Genomic DNA, 16,742 nt, shown 5'->3' with positions numbered 1-16,742 from the left:
GGGAGCTTGTCCCTAAGGAACAGAGAACAAGGGGTTAATTCTGGCACAGCTCTGCCTGTGTGCTTGTTTACAGCTTGATAGAAGCCATGTCTTATCTAGCACGTCTTCTCTCTGTGCATCTGGTGGGCATGGAGAGCCTAGCCTGCAACCTGGCATGGATCGGCCATTCCTGCCATCTTCTTCCAACCCTGGCTGTTGGGTTTGCAATCTGCCCACAGTGTCAAACGTAGGTGGCTTTGGAGAGCAGAAATATGCTGTGTAAATACTCCTTATTTATCATCTTGTCCAAGGGGACATGCAGGGCAGTGGGAGAAAGGGGTGTGAAGAATGAGTAAAGGACACTTCTGCTCCGTAGCTGTTAGTCACCGTTGTGGAAATACTTTGGTATGGCTGCCAGACAGGAAGGTGCACTCCCCCAGCCTCCTGATCATGTTATTATATTACACCTGCCATTCCTTTTTTTCCACTAATATGTTATTTTTGGCCTGACAGCTTTATGAAGGGGAAAAGAGAAATAGAGAATGAGACGTGCACCCCTACAAGACGCGGTGTTCATTCCTCACCAGTGAGGGATGGGTCTGCCTCAGACATGGGAGATCTGCCGACTGAAATATCTTGCTGTTTCCAGCAGCTCAATCTGCCACCAAAGGGAGATCTCCAGTTTGCAGAGGTGAGGAGATGGGGCCGGATTGGCTCTGGAAAATCGATCCTTCAGCAATCTCACTTTCCTGGCTCCCTGATCTCTACAGGGGTGTTCAGTTAGTGGGAATAACCAGGCCACTCTCTAGCTTGGATGTTGCTGATACGGTGGGAGTATGATGATCTGGTTGACCACATCATCACCTCCGTGCCTTGTTCTTGGCTGAATCAGGCTCTACAGGCAGTAATGGCTAATGTCCTCTGTGAGTAAGGGTTGGTGGAAGAGCAGTGACCCCAGGAGACTTAATGCTGGTTTCATTTTGCAGAGAGGAAGAAGGGAAATGAAGAAACTTGTGGAGGGGAAATGCCATGTCAGACACGGCCACTAGTTATTGTCCTGCATTCAAAGGCCACAGGGCAGAAGGAAGTGTGTGTGGGAAGTGGGAGAGGCAGGAATGAAACCTAAAAAGTTGCGTGTTGTCATTGTGAAAGTGGAAAAAAGGAGTGTGAAAAGGGCAGGAGTTCAGCTGAGCTGGATATTTGCTGGCAAAATGTAAAACGGAAAAGATAAAAAACAAAACAAAAAGACACGTTGGGAATGAAACAGAGAGGGAAAGCATTCCAATCTGGAAATAATCCCAAGCTTTTGTCTGTCCTGAGTTCCATGATTCATCAGTGAGGGTGGTGAGGCACTGGCACAGCTTGCCCAGAGATGTGGTGGATGCTCTGTCCCTGGAGACTTCCAAGACCAGGCTGGATCAGGCTCTGGGCATCCTGATTTAGTTATGGTATCTGTTCATTGCGGAAGAGCTGGACTAGATGATCTTTAAAGGTCCCTTCCAACTCTAAGGATCTTATGATCCTATCAGGTGACTCGGAAAATCCACTGAAAATGAGGGTGCTGTGTGGTGAGGGTAAGCCTTGGCAGCAGATCCCTTTGGCCCTGCTGGTCCCAGTAGGGCTGGCCAGGCACAGGACCTTGCAGGATGGTCTCTGGGCTCCTTGGCCAGGTCATTCCTCTGCTCCAGCTGCAACAGCAAGATGCTCTGAGCTCAAATCCCTGCTGTGCTTCCTCATGATGGGAAGGAGGAGTTTGCAAAGTGAATTGTGCTGCTCCCCTGGGATCCCTTTGTGTTGTTCCTTCTTGCTGTGGTTTGGGGTCATCATGTGGGTGTTGACCTTTGGAGCATGTGGGAAGGTAGAGAAAAGGGTGCAGGGACGGGACTGCTGCTCTGCTGTGTGACTGGTCTGTTGAGGTGCAGCAGGGGAGAGGCTTCAGTCATATTTGCGTGCCAGTTTGATGATCACAGCCACAAAGAAAGCCCAGAGGACTTTATAAGAATGCAGTTGTCAGCTGGAAAAAGAAACAAAAGGCCAAACCACTACACCACTCATCCATGTATTTCTCTGCCTTTGGCCTGTGTGCTCTCCCCAGGATGCTTAACCTCACAGAGCACATTCTTTTGCAATAATATTTGCATTGGGCAACTCATGTGCTGTCCCCACAATGGCCCTTTTTGCTAACTGCATGCCAGTCTGTGCTCGTTTACCGAGGAGAAACAGCTTCAGGCTTTTCCATTCCCACATTTCAGCAGAAATGTCTAATTCCCAGGCATTACGGGAGACAGACTGATCAAACAGAGCAATTAATTCAACAAACAATACAATTAAGCCGTGATCCCAGTGTAGTTTCCACCCAGAAACAGAATCAACAGCCTTCCCAGCACGGATAAATAAACTCACAGATGGAGGCTTTTGTGAGTGGCGAAGTTTTCCCTCCGCAGCTTTCCTGAGAGCGCATAAAATCGCGGAGTACATAAATCTCTGGCTCTCCGTCCTCACGGATGGTGAGGAAGGAACCGTGCGCCTGCTGCGGGGCAGATGTGTGCTGGCTGGAGGCTCGGGAAGGGAGCAGGGGCTGTGCAGAGGCGTGTGCAATAGTGAGGCTGCATTGCAAACAAAGGCTGCTGCAGCTGGCTCCTCCGCCGTCCCCAGGGTCCAGCTCTTGTCATGGTCTTGACACGAAACACATGGCGTGAAAAGCTGTGAAGGAGAGGAGTGACCTGCTTCACACTGGGCTGGATTCACTTGTTACTTCAGAAAGCCGATAGAAATCCCGCTTTCTGAACTGGGTGTCCAAACCGTCTGAGTTCAGGGTGGAACAAAATGCTTTGCTGAGTCCTTGGGCAATATGCAGGAACAAGTGAACCAAGGAGAAAGGGGGGTGAATCTTCCCAGAGATGATGCTGGGTGCACAAAGGTGGAGAGAAGTGGACTGGTGCTTCTGACCCTTCCTAAAATCAACTGGAGACCATTCTGGGAAAAGCTTTTCTATTCTCAGTCATCACTGGCCTCCATCCTGAGCTATGGGAATTAGTGAAATATCACCTCCTGTGAGGGACAACAGTGCAGCAGGATCATCACAGCAGCACAGGGAGGAGGCTGTGGGACCTCACAGCCAGGCTGGAGACCTGCAGGAAGAGCAGCCCTTCCTGGGAGAGCTGTGTGGAGGTGCTCTGGGGTCAGGAGAAGTGGTTGGATGGAGGGGAGCAAAGGATACACTCGGGTTATGCTGCAGTTTGCACAGTGAGGTGGGGGCTGGAAATTTATTTTAGAGTCAGAAGCACAAGGGAGCTGCACGGTTTCAGAGAGGTGTGAAAAGCCTGAGTGATGCACCCAGTGCCTGCAGGGAGCAGTGGGAGCAGGCTTAGGCACAGATGTTCTGGGCAGAGAAAGGAGAGGTTTTTCTGAGAGCAACCCCTGTGGTGCTGCTCGACCATCATCCTGCTGGGAGAGGCTGTCTGGAGGCTGGGGATGAGATGGGTGCTGCAGGGAGCTCCAGCTGGCCCTCAGCTGGCTAGTGGGCAGGCAGGAGGGCTGTGGGGAATCACTGGAAGTCATTCACCCAGCTAAACTCTTCCCCAGGAAGAGATGAAGCTGAGTTCTCTCTTTTTTTCCTACTAGAGGCTGTTTCTGTGGGTTTTTTTTTCCCCCCCTTCTTTCCTCTGCCGCGTTTATCGGATGCATTCCTCAGGATTCAAGATCTCACTGTACACCCAGATGACTTGATTTAACATTCCGGGTCTCTGAGCAGGGACTGGAGGCAGTGAACCTGGCACCAGCCCCTGCTACTGCAGCTTGAGCCTTGGCAGGCTGTTGTGCTAATGACGAAATTAGCTGGGGAAGCTATTTACAGCCTTGGGCTGGGCAAAGCCTGAGGAGTGCAAGAGCTGTGCTGCAGTGTTTTTGGGGCTGGGGAAATCTGCAATGTGTGATATGAAGGCCAGACCATCACATAGCCAGGGCTTCTCATAGAGACAGAGAGATTTGCTTGGGCTGATGTTTTCTGGGGCCTGCCCTGCTGTGCCTTTGTATCTGCTGTTGCCTGTGAAGCGGCGGTTTTGATAATTGCTGAACAGATTTCCTGGGCTTACATCTACTGCTTGTCACATTGACTTGAAGGAACAAGGAACGCATTCCTTTTCTCCTGCCTCGTATCAGAGATCAGAGCCCTTCTGCTTCCAGACAGGGAAACAGCTGCCGTTACGCTCATTCTCCAAATGCTCTTAGAACTGGCCACCCTCCAGCTCCCCTTAGAAGAACCCCCTGGCAAGCTGGGCATACAGGTGGGCCAGCTGCTGCCATGCTGCCATCTGGGCCTGCCTGTAAGGTTGCTGACAAAGCTGAATCCTGAGTGTAGAGAACAGCGAGGGTGAAGCAACCCAGGTTTTTGAGCAAGGATGCGAAGCACTGCTGGCTTGAGACTTGGGAAGGGGGAAGGCTGGAGGTGCAGATGTGTGCTCTGAGCTGACCAGAAAGAAATCACACAGCTGCAGCTCTGTGGTGCTGAGCTCATGAGTTTCGCCAAGAGGTGAAATGGTTGTCTTGGGCTTGGTGCTGCTCCAGTTTGACTGCGTGGCTTTTGGCTGTCTCGAAGTGAGCTTGTGACTGCCTGTGAAATGTCATGGGCTGTCCTGTGTCGCTTGTTCTTTGCCACCATAACGGCTGTGCAGAAAGCCTGGGGCGCAGCTGATGAAGATGGCACATCTGCCCTCCTGGCAATGGAATGGAGGTGGGAACCCATCTTCCAGAGGCTGGCTGTGGTCTGGCTGAGAAAGGACCAGCCATACTGAGCACAGTAATCTGGATGGTTGCTTCTGTGCCTCTGCAGCCTCTGCCCAGAACAACAAGCTCTTTGTAAGTGTTGAAGACTACTTGTGCTGTTCCTAGCAGGGTGTTAACAAGTGCTGAGTCCTAGAATCCTGGATGATACCAGAGATTTACGTTAGGTATTAGGAGGAAGTTTTTTTTCACCCAGAGGGTGGTGAGGCACTGGAACAGGTTGCCCAAGGAGGCTGTGGATGCCCCATCCCTGGAGGCATTCAAGGCCAGGCTGGATGTGGCTCTGGGCAGCCTGGGCTGCTGGTTGGTGACCTGCACACAGCAGGGGGTTGGAACTGGGTGAGCATTGTGGTCCTTTTCAACCCAGGCCATTCTATGATATCTGGTCAGAAACTGTGCTGGGGATGGGATGCAGCCTGCACTGGTGAGCTGCCTCCTGGCCTTGGAGGAAGCCACATCAGGGCAATTGCACTGCATCTCTTCTCAATGCGCACTTGAGTTTACCAGATTAAAGGCAGTGCTTGTGCTTCCTCTTCTTTGACCAGGAATATCGTTGTCTTTGCAGATGTGCTCTGCTCTGGCAAGGTCTGCAGGCCAGTCTGCTGCAGGGATTCCTCAGCAGAAGCCTGAACGGTGTGGGTTCAGCTGTGCTTGACAGGTAAGCTGTGGGGCAGCTGTGTCACCCTGGCCCTTAGTTCTCGCCATTACCTCTCTGCTGTCATTTATAAATTTCAGGGTCCTTTCCAGCAAATACTGTCACTATTCCATGACAAAGTGCACTTCCCTCGGTGGCTTCCCTTTCCATAGATCTGTTGGACAGACTGTTTGTGCTCGTTGACATGGAACAAGCTCAAGTGAAATGAAATCATTTATAAAAGTCAGGAGAGAACTTGGATATTGTAATTCACTTCCTGCCATGCTCTCCAAGCTGCAATTAACATGGACCTGCAAGATTACATGGTGTTACTTGTCCTGTCTCTTTTCAGCCCCTCACTTCCTTTTTCCTTCCTCATTTCCTTCCTTTCTAAGCTGGCCTTATTGCATATCTGTTTTTGCCTCTCTCTTTTTTTTTCTCCTCTCTCTCTGTCCGTTCTCTATTTCATCCTTATCCCTTCTCTTTGTACTTTTTTTTCCCCTCTTTTCCCCACTCTTTGCTTTCCATATCTCCTGTATTCTTTCTTCCTCTTGCTCTCTTTATTCTCCCTCTATATTTAAACCCAGGCAGAAACAAATTATTTATGAAGGGCTATAATTTATGATGCGTCCTTAATGCCTTGGAAGGCACAGATAATTTATTTAATAAGTAAAGACATGATAATTCACAGATGATGATTCCAGTCAGAAAAATTAGTTTCATTAATTTGTTGTAAATTCTCTGCCTTGATTTAGTGCAGGAAGAGTTCCTGAAACCCGATTCAAATCTATGTCTTGGTGGGTGTTTCTTTTTGTCATCACAGAACCAGCATGCAAGCATGCTGCCTTCCCCACCCCTTGCTCTCTCTCTTGCACTCCTGCTTTCTGCTCCTGTCCTCCCAGCACTCAGCACAGCTAGCAGAAGCATTTCTTTGCAGGGCACGTGCCTGGGAGGCCTGAGGTGGAATATGAATGGAGGTACTACAGGCAGGGCTGGAGGTAAAACAGGCCACACTGTCTCAAAAATGTATATTTTGCAAAACTAGACACAGTTCTACAAGATTTTGTCCAATTAACTCAGCCCTAAGAGAGAATAAAAAAGTGGATTTCTCTTTTTAATAGAGTATAGAAGGCACTTTTTCAAATAAATTTCAAGGCAGACCATTTTGCATTAGAATGTTGCTGATAACTGCAGTATATATAAATATTATAGGAAACCTATTGAAGTGATTCATGGTGTACTATTGATCTAATCAGATTTAACTAAGTGTTTGCATCACGCCTTATTAATCACAGATAATAGGGCTCTTAGGACACATTGCAGAATCAGGACTTTTCTTTCCACAAGTGAAATGTTTGCTTTCATAGTGGGTAGGCAGCGTCCAAAGATTCTGGCTGTATCTTGCTGGGACTACTGCAGTCCATGGGACTTCCCCTGGGATGAACTTTGCCAGGTCTGTTGATGCTCTAAAACACTGATTAGGGGTATTGTTCTGCTCTGCAGTTGATTCTGCCCAGCTTAGGAACGTTCTCCAGTTTTCACTGGACAATGATGACAAGATGAACTGGTGTGAATTGCAGTGCTTGATGTTACCACTGGGACTCTACCCTCTGCAGCCCATGCCTGTCCCCAGCCCTCTTCTGCCTCTTTGGTTTGTAAATTCTGTGCTTGTCAGTGTCAGGATAAAGTTCTGTGATTTTACTTTTTGTGTGTGACTGTAATCCCCTAGAGTCCCCTTTCTGTCAGTGCTGTAACAGAAGCCCCATCTCAGTGGTCACATACAGAGCAGTTTGATAAGGAACAGCGATGGGCTGGAGGGTAGCACCATTCGCAGGCGTTATTGCTGCTGGTGTTACTGCATGGAACAGAAAATTGAGCACAGGGTGGGACCCACTTTGCTGCCTACAGGTTTGGAATGAGCTGGTTCTGGGACTCGTGTTTTAGGAATCCAATCTCTGTGGCTTGTGATATACAGTTCTGCAGACGAAGCTGCATTACACAAGTCTGATTTTTGTGCTTGCTGGCTGCCTAGCTATGTAAAAGTTATATGTGTTTCTCCTTGGTTTTGCCCCGTGGTTTGTGTATTTTGATAACCACGGTCGAGTTGATTTAAGCAGGTCTTGAAACGCTGTTTTAGGAAGTTATGACTGTGTATCAGACTGGGTAATCCACCCCTGCTCCACTCGCTCCCTGTGAAATCCAGTACAAAGAACTGTTCAGGACTGTGGTTGGGCTGGGGGAGGTGAACGATTCCCCTTCTGCTGAGGTTGTGTGAAGTGAAAGCCTCTGGGAACTTCAGAAAATGTGATAAGCGAGGGGGTCAAACAGCCGATTAAACGTCCAACCCCTCTCAAATTAAATGTTGTTGCTGAGATTTGGTTGTGCGACTCTTTCAGGTTTCGCTGATCAGCTCAATCAGGAGGAGCTGATGATGAGGTGCAAAGGACGGTTCCTCCCAGTGCAGGGTCCCACGGGTCTTTCCTCTGTTTGGTGGTCTGTAGGAGCTCCTGGAGAGGAGTGGGATGCAAGACACGGGTTCTGCTGCTTAACTCCTGAACCCAACTCTTCCTGCTCTCTGTAAGGGATCGGTTGGCTGGATTTGAGGTATACATGTTGGAGATTCTAGCTGGTATGCCGGGAGCCTCAATCCCTGCCTCTATCCCAAGCCGTGGTGTTGACTTGCTGAGTAAAGGACACCTGCCTAGTGGAGGAGGTCAAGGGCTCCAAGCCTCTTCTCAGCCTGGGGGAGCAGGATTTTGCTGCACTTGGCTGTGCTGCTGGCCATACCTCGCTCATCCTTCTTTACTAGCCATCATCACAACGTGACACGATTGCGTTGTGCTTTATGAGGAGCAGGAGTTACATCTTGGCAGAATTCGTCTTCCCTCCCCCACGCACGGGATGAGGCCTCCCCAGGTGCTGTCTCAAGTGTACACTGGAGCATTTGAAACCCCTCCTTGAGGCGAGACGGATGAGGAATGAATATCCCAAGGAAAAATGTCCCGCCCTCCCCCGTGGCGGTGGTGGTTGAGCAGCACGTTGGAGCCAGCTGTGCAAACACAAGAGGGCTGCACAGCCCCCTCCCTGCTGCTCTGCGAGGCCGTGCCAGCACTGACCTCAGCCCTCAGGTGGACGTCTCCTCCACCTCGCAGCTGGTGGGGCTGTCTCCATCCTGCCGCGGGACAAGAAGCAGCCAAACGTGGTGTTCCTGCAATCTGTGTGAGCCTTGTCCCCGTGAACTGCTTTAGACAGCTTGAATGTGTGACTTGGTTGGGTGCTTGGGGTATGGTAGCATGCCAGCTGCTCTGCTCCAGGCTGGTCAGCAAAGCACTGTGCTGGAGTTTTCCTCCCTGCACCTGCCTGTAAGGTGACCTGCTTGCCACATCTGAGAGCAGTGGGCTTTGTCCAAGTTCTGCCTGATGGTATGTGCTGCAGCTCCTGCCAGCTGCTCCTAAGCTAGCGACTCCGCACTGCACCACACTCACAGGAAAGAGATGGGAGAAGAATGCTTATCTTCCATTTATTTTATGCTGTTCTTGGCCTTAAGTAAAGCCTCATTTTCATCAGGCTGGCACAGAGTGCTTTCTGCTGCTTCCTGGAGCAGCTCCTCAGGTATCTGCCCCTAAGCCTCTCTTTGTGCCTCAGCCCTGTGTGGCAGGAAATAAATGCCCCCTGGTACTCCTGCCCTGCCAGAATCTCTTGGCTGAAGGCAGGGTTGGGGAGTTACCGAGGGGTCCAGCACCTCCTGGAGATGTCAGGCAGAGCTGGGAGGCTGAAACAAAGCCCTGAGGCTGTCCTGGCTCCAAACTGAGCAGATGATCATGGAAAGAGCGTGGCTCGCCTGCATCCCATATGAAAAGGAAACGGGGCCATAGCAGAGCGGCTCATGCTGTCTGCTAAATGCAAGTTCCTGTCCTGAGACCTTTTTCTAAGCACATCGAGGAATATCTGCTGAGGGAAGGCAGTAAGTAGTGAGTCTACAAAGCAATCTGTATGTGTTAATCTCAGATGGTACATAATAATAGTGCTCAGCGCTGGGTAAGTGCTGGGCAAATATTAGTGGCTTGTTTTACTTGTTGCAGGAGCTGAAATTTATCACAGTCAGTAAGCTGCAGTGTGTGTTGCTATAGGAGAGCTGACCAGAACCTGGATTTCTTCCCCAGCCACCTCTGTGAGTCTGGGGACTGGATGTTTTGGGGGGTAGCTGGGAAAGCCCATTTTATTTTCACGTTCCTCTTTTTTCCCTCTCTTGTTTGAGTCTGATTTTAAAGGCTGTCCTGGTTAGTTGCTCCCCACACCATCTACCCATAAAAAACCCCTGCAGAGGCACACCAGGGAGCGTGCTAGAGCTGGGAGGTACACCAGTGTGCTGCACAGTGTGTTTGCATCTGCTCCAGTGTTGGCTGCCCTCTTCCTGCAAGTGACAGGCTCTGGCAAATGCCAGGCTGCTCATTACCTTTGCACTGCTCCATACATAATGAGGTAAAATGAAAACAAGTTCCCTCACTGCAGCTATGTGATCTGGGAACTCATAAAGGCTAAAGTGCTTTTAATTATGAGCTTGTTCCGATTATGCCCAGGCTTTCTGTTTCCTCCCATGGAGCAGACCAGCCCTCTGAGGTCAAGATGAACTTCAGTTAGAGAACTTCTGGCACACAGTTAGGAAAACTGGAGAGTTTCCCCCCTCCTAAAACTAGACACCTGCAATGTGTGATCTATTGTTCCCCAGAGGCCCATTCTCCTGGCTATAATATTGCTGAAAGCAGAACAAACACAATTATTTCTGGACAAGAAAGAGCCTTTCCTTTCTCTCTGGCTCTGTAGCACACCAGGAGCCCCCTGTTCTTCTCCCAGCTGTGGGATTGCAGGCTCTGATGAAGCAAGAGGCTTTAGCCTGTTTGGTTGAACTTCCATCTCCTGGGCTTGGAACTGAGATTTCGTAAGCTGAACTTGCTCCCTTCATCCTGAACTTGGAGCCTTCTCTGGAGAGGGACCAGAGGATCTGCGAGCAAAGATTCAGCCTGGATGGAAGAGACCCTGTTCAGCTCCCTGCTGGTACTGACTGTGGGCAAACTCCTCTCTGTGCCCCTAGGTATAAAAAGGCAGCATAGGAGCCTTGGAAAGGATGTGAACGGGTGAGGAAGGAAGACTGGCTGTGCCCTAGTGTGGGGAACTGGGGCCAGGTACAGCGCTGCAGGGCTGAAATCACCAATCTCTGCCGTGCCATGGGGAGCACAGTGGCTCACAGCACTGGTTATCCATGTAGTAGCAAAGGGAGTGAGGAAGGTGCTCCCACACCAGAGAGCCCGTAAGGTATTTTGGTGCATGAGCTTTCAGTTTCCTAAGAAGTTGTGGGAACTGTCAGGAGTGATTTCGTGTGGATTCCCCTTGCAGTTCACCTGTGGGGCTTCTCCGTGATCAAGCTATGTTGAAAGTACCTGACGAGCTAAAAAACATTCACACCAGACAACTCAGGTCTTTCTATGGCGAAGAGGAATACCTGTGGGGTTAATGTCTGGAAGTCAGTGTGCTTGTGACTGCATTTCTACCAGCACCGAAGGCACTGGGTTAGTTTTGTTCTGGCTTGTGGCAGGTTATCAGGGAAACTTCCAGTGCTCCTGCATCTCTAAGAACTACTGCCCTGTGTTCTGCTGGATGCCTGTGCAGCTGTAATGGTTTTGGCCAATTAATTAGAACTGCTTCCCCTTGTTTTCCCCTTATAAATCACTTCCTCTTTAGCCAGTCCACAGAGAAAACAAGGGAAGAGTGAAATAAGTCTGAAGTAAAATATGAACCTCCCTTTTATTCCATATTTCAGGCAATAGCGGCATGCGGGACACCCAGGGAATAGGTTTTCTGAGCCAATGCTCTGTGAATTCACACTCTCTTTATGAGCCTCTTCAGTGTATAAAGTGAAGTTTTTAATGGCTGTTGCTGTTCCTTTTGAATGGCTGTGAAGTCTGGGTCACCGCAGATCAGAGCAAATTCCCCTCCTCTCCACTGCCATCAGAATTAGCTTTCCCCAACTACAAAGGCTGATGAGGGCGGGTCAGCTCACAGCTCTGCCATGATGAGGATCTTAATCAGGCCCCAGCCAATGTGCTCCTGTTGATTGGGAAGGAAGAACAAGGAGCTTTTTTGTGTGTGTGTTTTGCTTTGTTTAAAGATTTTCAACAGATGATCTTTGGCAAGCTCCACAGGTAGGATGCTCAGCCTTGGGGTAGAGGTGGGTCGTTTCCTTTGGACAGGAAAGGAGGGACTCACCAATGGATGTGAGATTTGCATAAAGGCTCTCCTAAATACATTTGTTTCCTTTGATTTCGACTTGGTGGCCCAAACACCTCCCCCTGCCCTGTCACTCTCTAGGTCTGCTGTCTGGGACCTGCTTCATGCTGTGTTATGTGACCTGGTATGTCCCAGGAGCAGTCCTGTGCCCAGGGAAGGGGTATCTTTGGTCAGGGGGGCATTGTGATGTGGGACAGCACAATGAAAATGGACCAGATTTCCTGTGGATGTAGCTGGATGCAGGTGGGATGAATCTGGGCCTCTGAACTTACTGGTTAGAAGGTTGATGCGATCTTAGCTCGGTCTCACTGTTGTCCCAGCAAAGGATTCTCATCTATGAGCTTGTTCCTATTAAAGCTCACAGGTACAGCTGTGATTTGCCTGGGAAGCATTAAGTGTGAGCTGGGTGCTGGTATCCCACGTGGGCAACGTGATGGATGGATGCAATGTGCAGTGCTCTTCATGTGAGTGCCTGAAGGAGAAAGAAGGAACCCAGCTCAGCTTTCCAAATTTCTTTGGCGAGGTGCCTCCCCGAGGGGAGATTTAAGGTGACAAGTTGAGGATGAGCAGTAAGCTACTGTCACTGTAGATCAAAACTAGCTAAGAGTAGTCGTCAGTGATGCTGAGTGATTGCATAGCTCCTGCCAAGTCGTGCTGTGCTGGTGCTTCTTTGTTCCCCACATTGTTCTCTTGGAAGTTTGTCCTTTACCTGTGTCCAGTGCGATGAAACTCGTCATGTTTCTTGTGTCTGGAGGAATAACACTAACAGTAATTATATGCTTACAAAACAAGTGATGCGCAGCGCAATCAATTGCTCACCACCTGTCCTCTGATGCCCAGCCAGACCCTGAGCAGCAGCTCTCCCACCCCCTCAGTTGTATAGTTATTGCACGATGTTGTATGGTGTGGAATGTCCCCTTGGCTAGGTTGGATCAGCTGTCCCACTTCTGTCCCCTCCTTGTGCCCCCCCAGCTCCCTCCCTGGCAGGGCAGCGCATAAAGCTGAATTGCCCTTGGCTCTGTGTAGCACCGCTCAGCAGCAACTCAAACTTGCATAGGCTTTGCCAACCACACACATGAACAAATCCCACATAGCTGACCCAGGCAGCAATTCCTGCATCAGTGCCAGCAGCTCTGGAGAGGGCAGGAGCAGGCAATTAGAAGGCTATTCAGGACTTGGTCCCCCAGGAGGTGGATGATGCATCTGTATTAACCCTGAGAGCATTCGACTGCATGATGGGGCAGGGCAGGGAGCTGGGCACTGGTACCACTGCCCTCGTTGTCTGAAGCTGTTGTGCAGTCTGATCCCAGCCCCATGCTGCCAATACCTGGCTCTTGGTTATCTCAGGATGCTGCTGAACAGGGCAACCTGCACTATTGGGCTCTTCTATTCAGCAGCTATGCTGCCTTTTGTTTCTGCAAGCCATTGTCTCCAGTTCTATGCTGGATTCCCAGAAACCTCTGCTAGCAAGCTCCAGCTAATGATGATCTGTGCACATGTACTTCTGAAAGCTGTCATGAAAGGGGAAGTCCAGTCACCGTGTGACCTGCACTCCGTTCCTCTTTTATCCCAAAATTCAGAAAGCTTAAACAAAATAGCCCCTTGGCATTGTTCCTAGGAAACCACTCACCAGGCAGTCTGAAATAATCATACAGATAATTGACTTGAATGCTGCTGATACGGACGTTTTAGTCTTCTCTTCCTATTTCAAAAGGAATTGGAAAAAAAGGGCAGTGTTACTGTCTTTTGAGAAGTAATGGAGGCACAGGGTTACACAGGCAGCAATTCTTGGATTTCTTCTGCAGCATTAAGGGAAAATTAGAAAAAAAATGCAAGTAACAGTAAGCAAGTAAATTCTATTCTATTTTAATACAGAACAAAGTTAATTAGTATTTTTTTTCTCTCTGCAGAAGTATCCAAAGGCTATTAAGAGTTCAGACAGGGGATCTTATTAAGCTCTTGTTTTGAAGAGGGATTAACGAAGAAGTTTAGGTGAGAAGCAGATTTTGGTTGACGTGGTTTTATTGTTGCAGTCTCCCTCCCCTTCCGAAGTTTTCATTTTCCAAAACTACAGATTTTAATTTAAAAAAAAAAAAAAAAAAAAAAAAAGAAGAAGAAAAAAAAGAGGGATATTTTTCGGCCTTTCAGCTCGGCAGCACATACAGACAAATAAATTAAAAAGTGGGAGAAGTGGAACTAACCCAATAATCCGTGAAAACCTAATTTCCCTCACCAGCGTCGCTGACGCAAGCATCTCCCCTCTCCCTTCCCATTCTCCAGTTCGGGGGCAGTGATTGGAGAAATTGGCTAACAAGATCAGAAAATTTAATTACTGTTCTGCCTCCCCTTCCCAAGAAATTGGATGTCACACTTCCTTGTAGCCTGGTTTTAAGATGCGCTATGGCTGATTTTTCACATGACTTCAACCTGACTTTCTACCCTTCCCTTTCCCTTTCTTCCCCCTGATCCCCATGGGAATACCCATCCCATTGCATGGTTATGGGGAGGCACTGCAGCTCTGTTGGCAGCCGTGGTAAAGCTCAGCCTCAGCTGGAGCCGGTCTTCATGCCTGGTGCTGGAAGGAGTGCCAAAGGGTGGAGCGATGGCGTTGTATCTCTGTGCACCATGGAGCATCATCTCTAGGTGCTCCTCACCTCTCTGTTTCATGCCCTGGTGGCCAAGAAGACAAATGGCTTCCTGGCTTGTATCAGGAAGCGCAGTCAGCAGGACCAGGGAGGTGGTTGTGCCCTGTACTCAGCTTTGATGGGGCCATGCTTCTAGTGGTGTGTTCAGTCTGGAGAAGGGGAGGCTCAGGGAGACCTCATCGCTCCCTACAACTGCCTGAAAGGAGATTGCAGCAAAGGAGGGGTTGGCCTCTTCTCCCTGTTAACAATGGGATGGGAGGTGATGACCTCACTTTGTGCTGGGGGGGGTGTTCAGATTGGATTTAAACATTTATTCTCAGAAAGAGCAGCGAGGAACTGGCGCAGCTGCCCATGGAGATGGTAGAGTCACCATCCCTGGAGGTAAAGAGAAGTGACACTGAAGGACGTGGTCAGTGGGCATGGTGGGGTGGGTTCAGACTGGACTTGAGGATCTTAGAGATCTTTTCCAACCTAAATGATTCTATGCTGGAGCTTGGCTTTGTCGATAATCATTGCTACTCTCTGCATCTTATGTTGAGATGTGTCTCAGGCCTGGGGCTCAGTGATGCTCCAGCCTATGGAAGAAGTCAGGACCATGGTCTGCAGTGGTGTAAAATTGTACCTGTTCACATCTACCTGTGGAAGGGGGTTCAAGCAGTCCCACGTACAGCTTATGTAGACTTTGCAGGTCTTGGTGAGAGGCTGGAAGGCCCTCAGCTGTGCCACATCTCCATGCCTGTTCCGAGCAGTGCTGGCCTGCCCTGAGTGCTCCTTTACAGCTGCTGTGCATTTCCTAGGGGTCACTCCCCTCATCCCTGGCCTCAGGTGTGCCACAGACTTACTCTTTCTTTGGCTCTTTTGTTGCGAGGGCTGTATGGAGGCAAAAGGTGATGATGGGGACAGGGAGGGCTTTGGATCAGTGTGTTCTTCTTCCTCTTGTTTGATGTCTGGGCCACAGACCAGCACAAGGAAGTTTTCTTGTCTGTTCAAAATTCAGAGCTTGGACCTGTTTTTCCTTTCAGGCTTTCACGGGAGCCCCGTGCATACAGGAGAGCTGAGGCTGTTACTGCAAGCTGTTGCAAGGGTCCGGGCAGGGCAGAGATGAATGCAATGCAGAAAAGAAGAAACATGGCTTGTTTTGTAATGTTGCTTCTATCACTGGAAGGGATCTGAGACGTGTAATTAACTAAGAAGGAGGCTGCTCTGCATAACACAAGCCTGTTGTATCCAGCTCAGCAGGACCAGTGACCCAGGCTTTGGTCTCAAGGCTGGCGATGTCACCAGAATCCCCTGGTAGCAGAGCAGCCTCACTGGAGACAGCTGCTCTATTTATTTTTTGATTTGTATTCCCAGCATGTCCTGTTCTGTGCGAACTGTAAGCCTGCCTTGGAAATGCAGTGCGAGCACCTTATCAGATAATGAATAATGATTTATTGAACATACGGGTAAACACCATAGATAAGGTATAAATACACTTTGGAAATGCAGTTGCATTTGTAAGAATGTATACCAAATCAGCCCCATGGCTTTTGGTTCTCTTGCAGCTGCCACAAAGGCATCTTCGGGGCTGCTGTTTGTCCCTGCAGGGCCCCACTATGTGCATGTGCGTATTTCCAACAGGAGAAACCCAAGGATAGGGAATGAGTGCAAAGTCACCTGCCAGGAGATGCTCCCGTGGGCATTTGATGGCTCTTGCTGCTCAAGCTGGTCTTGTGCGGGCTGAAGTGGTGTGAAGTGCATCTCCACCCAGGTAGGTGATGCAGCTGAAACCTCTGAATAGGCATCTGGTGGTTCAGGTTGCATTTTCAGGGACACCCAGGGTAGCATTAGGGGAAAAGTTAAGGGCTCGTGCTGCCCTGTGATGAATGAGATCTTTCATGTGCATATGGCCACACTGGATTAGTTGTGGTACTTAGCATTTACCTGTAGCACAGTGACTGCTTCTGGAGGAAGATGGAAGGTAGGATTCAGTCATTAAATGCAGGGTAACGTACATGAATATGTTGACTAGTACTGTCTGTGATGCTTTGAGTGTGGAATGGTGAACCTTCTTCCCTTGTGAAATTGCTCTTCTGCAAACACTGATCTGCTCCAGCTGAACTAGCAGCTGGCTCTGTGCTGCCTATGGCGTCTGCCACATCGTGCTGCTGCTGAATTTGCAGCACCTGTTGGTGGAAAACCTGCTGGCAATCCAGCACACCGCTGGGGTTTTAAGAGTTGTCTGTCAGCTGTGATAACACCCCACTCTGCTCCCCTACCATCCCCAGGTACGTGCTCACCCTTCTCTGTGCCTTTTCCCATGTCTCAGGGTCAGCCCCTGTTTGTGGCAGGCTGCCTGAAGTGATGCCTCAGCCCCCCCCTAAAATTCAGATGCTTACAGGAGGTGCCAGAGGAGAGGAGTGAAAGGCAGGAGGTCA

General features: G+C 49.5%; 1 long non-coding RNA gene across 7 annotated transcripts in view; it reads left to right on the top strand.

The window, feature by feature from the left end:
• The first annotated feature begins 500 nt into the window (after positions 1 to 500).
• Positions 501 to 16,742, top strand: part of LOC122183845 — an 89,544-nt gene continuing 73,302 nt past the window's right edge. For all 7 annotated transcript variants that reach the window (XR_006180389.1, XR_006180387.1, XR_006180388.1 and 4 more), the window contains exons 1-2: positions 501 to 670; positions 5,327 to 5,419. This is a non-coding gene — a long non-coding RNA (uncharacterized LOC122183845). The remainder of the gene's footprint in view (positions 671 to 5,326; positions 5,420 to 16,742) is intronic.

This window comes from Lagopus leucura, unplaced genomic scaffold (genome assembly GCF_019238085.1).
Source record: "Lagopus leucura isolate 7727_CA_CO unplaced genomic scaffold, USGS_WTPT01 Super-Scaffold_100021, whole genome shotgun sequence".
In the NCBI taxonomy this organism is placed as follows: Eukaryota; Metazoa; Chordata; class Aves; order Galliformes; family Phasianidae; genus Lagopus; species Lagopus leucura.
Note: the sequence above shows the minus strand (reverse complement) of the source record. Positions and strands in the feature narration are given on the sequence as shown.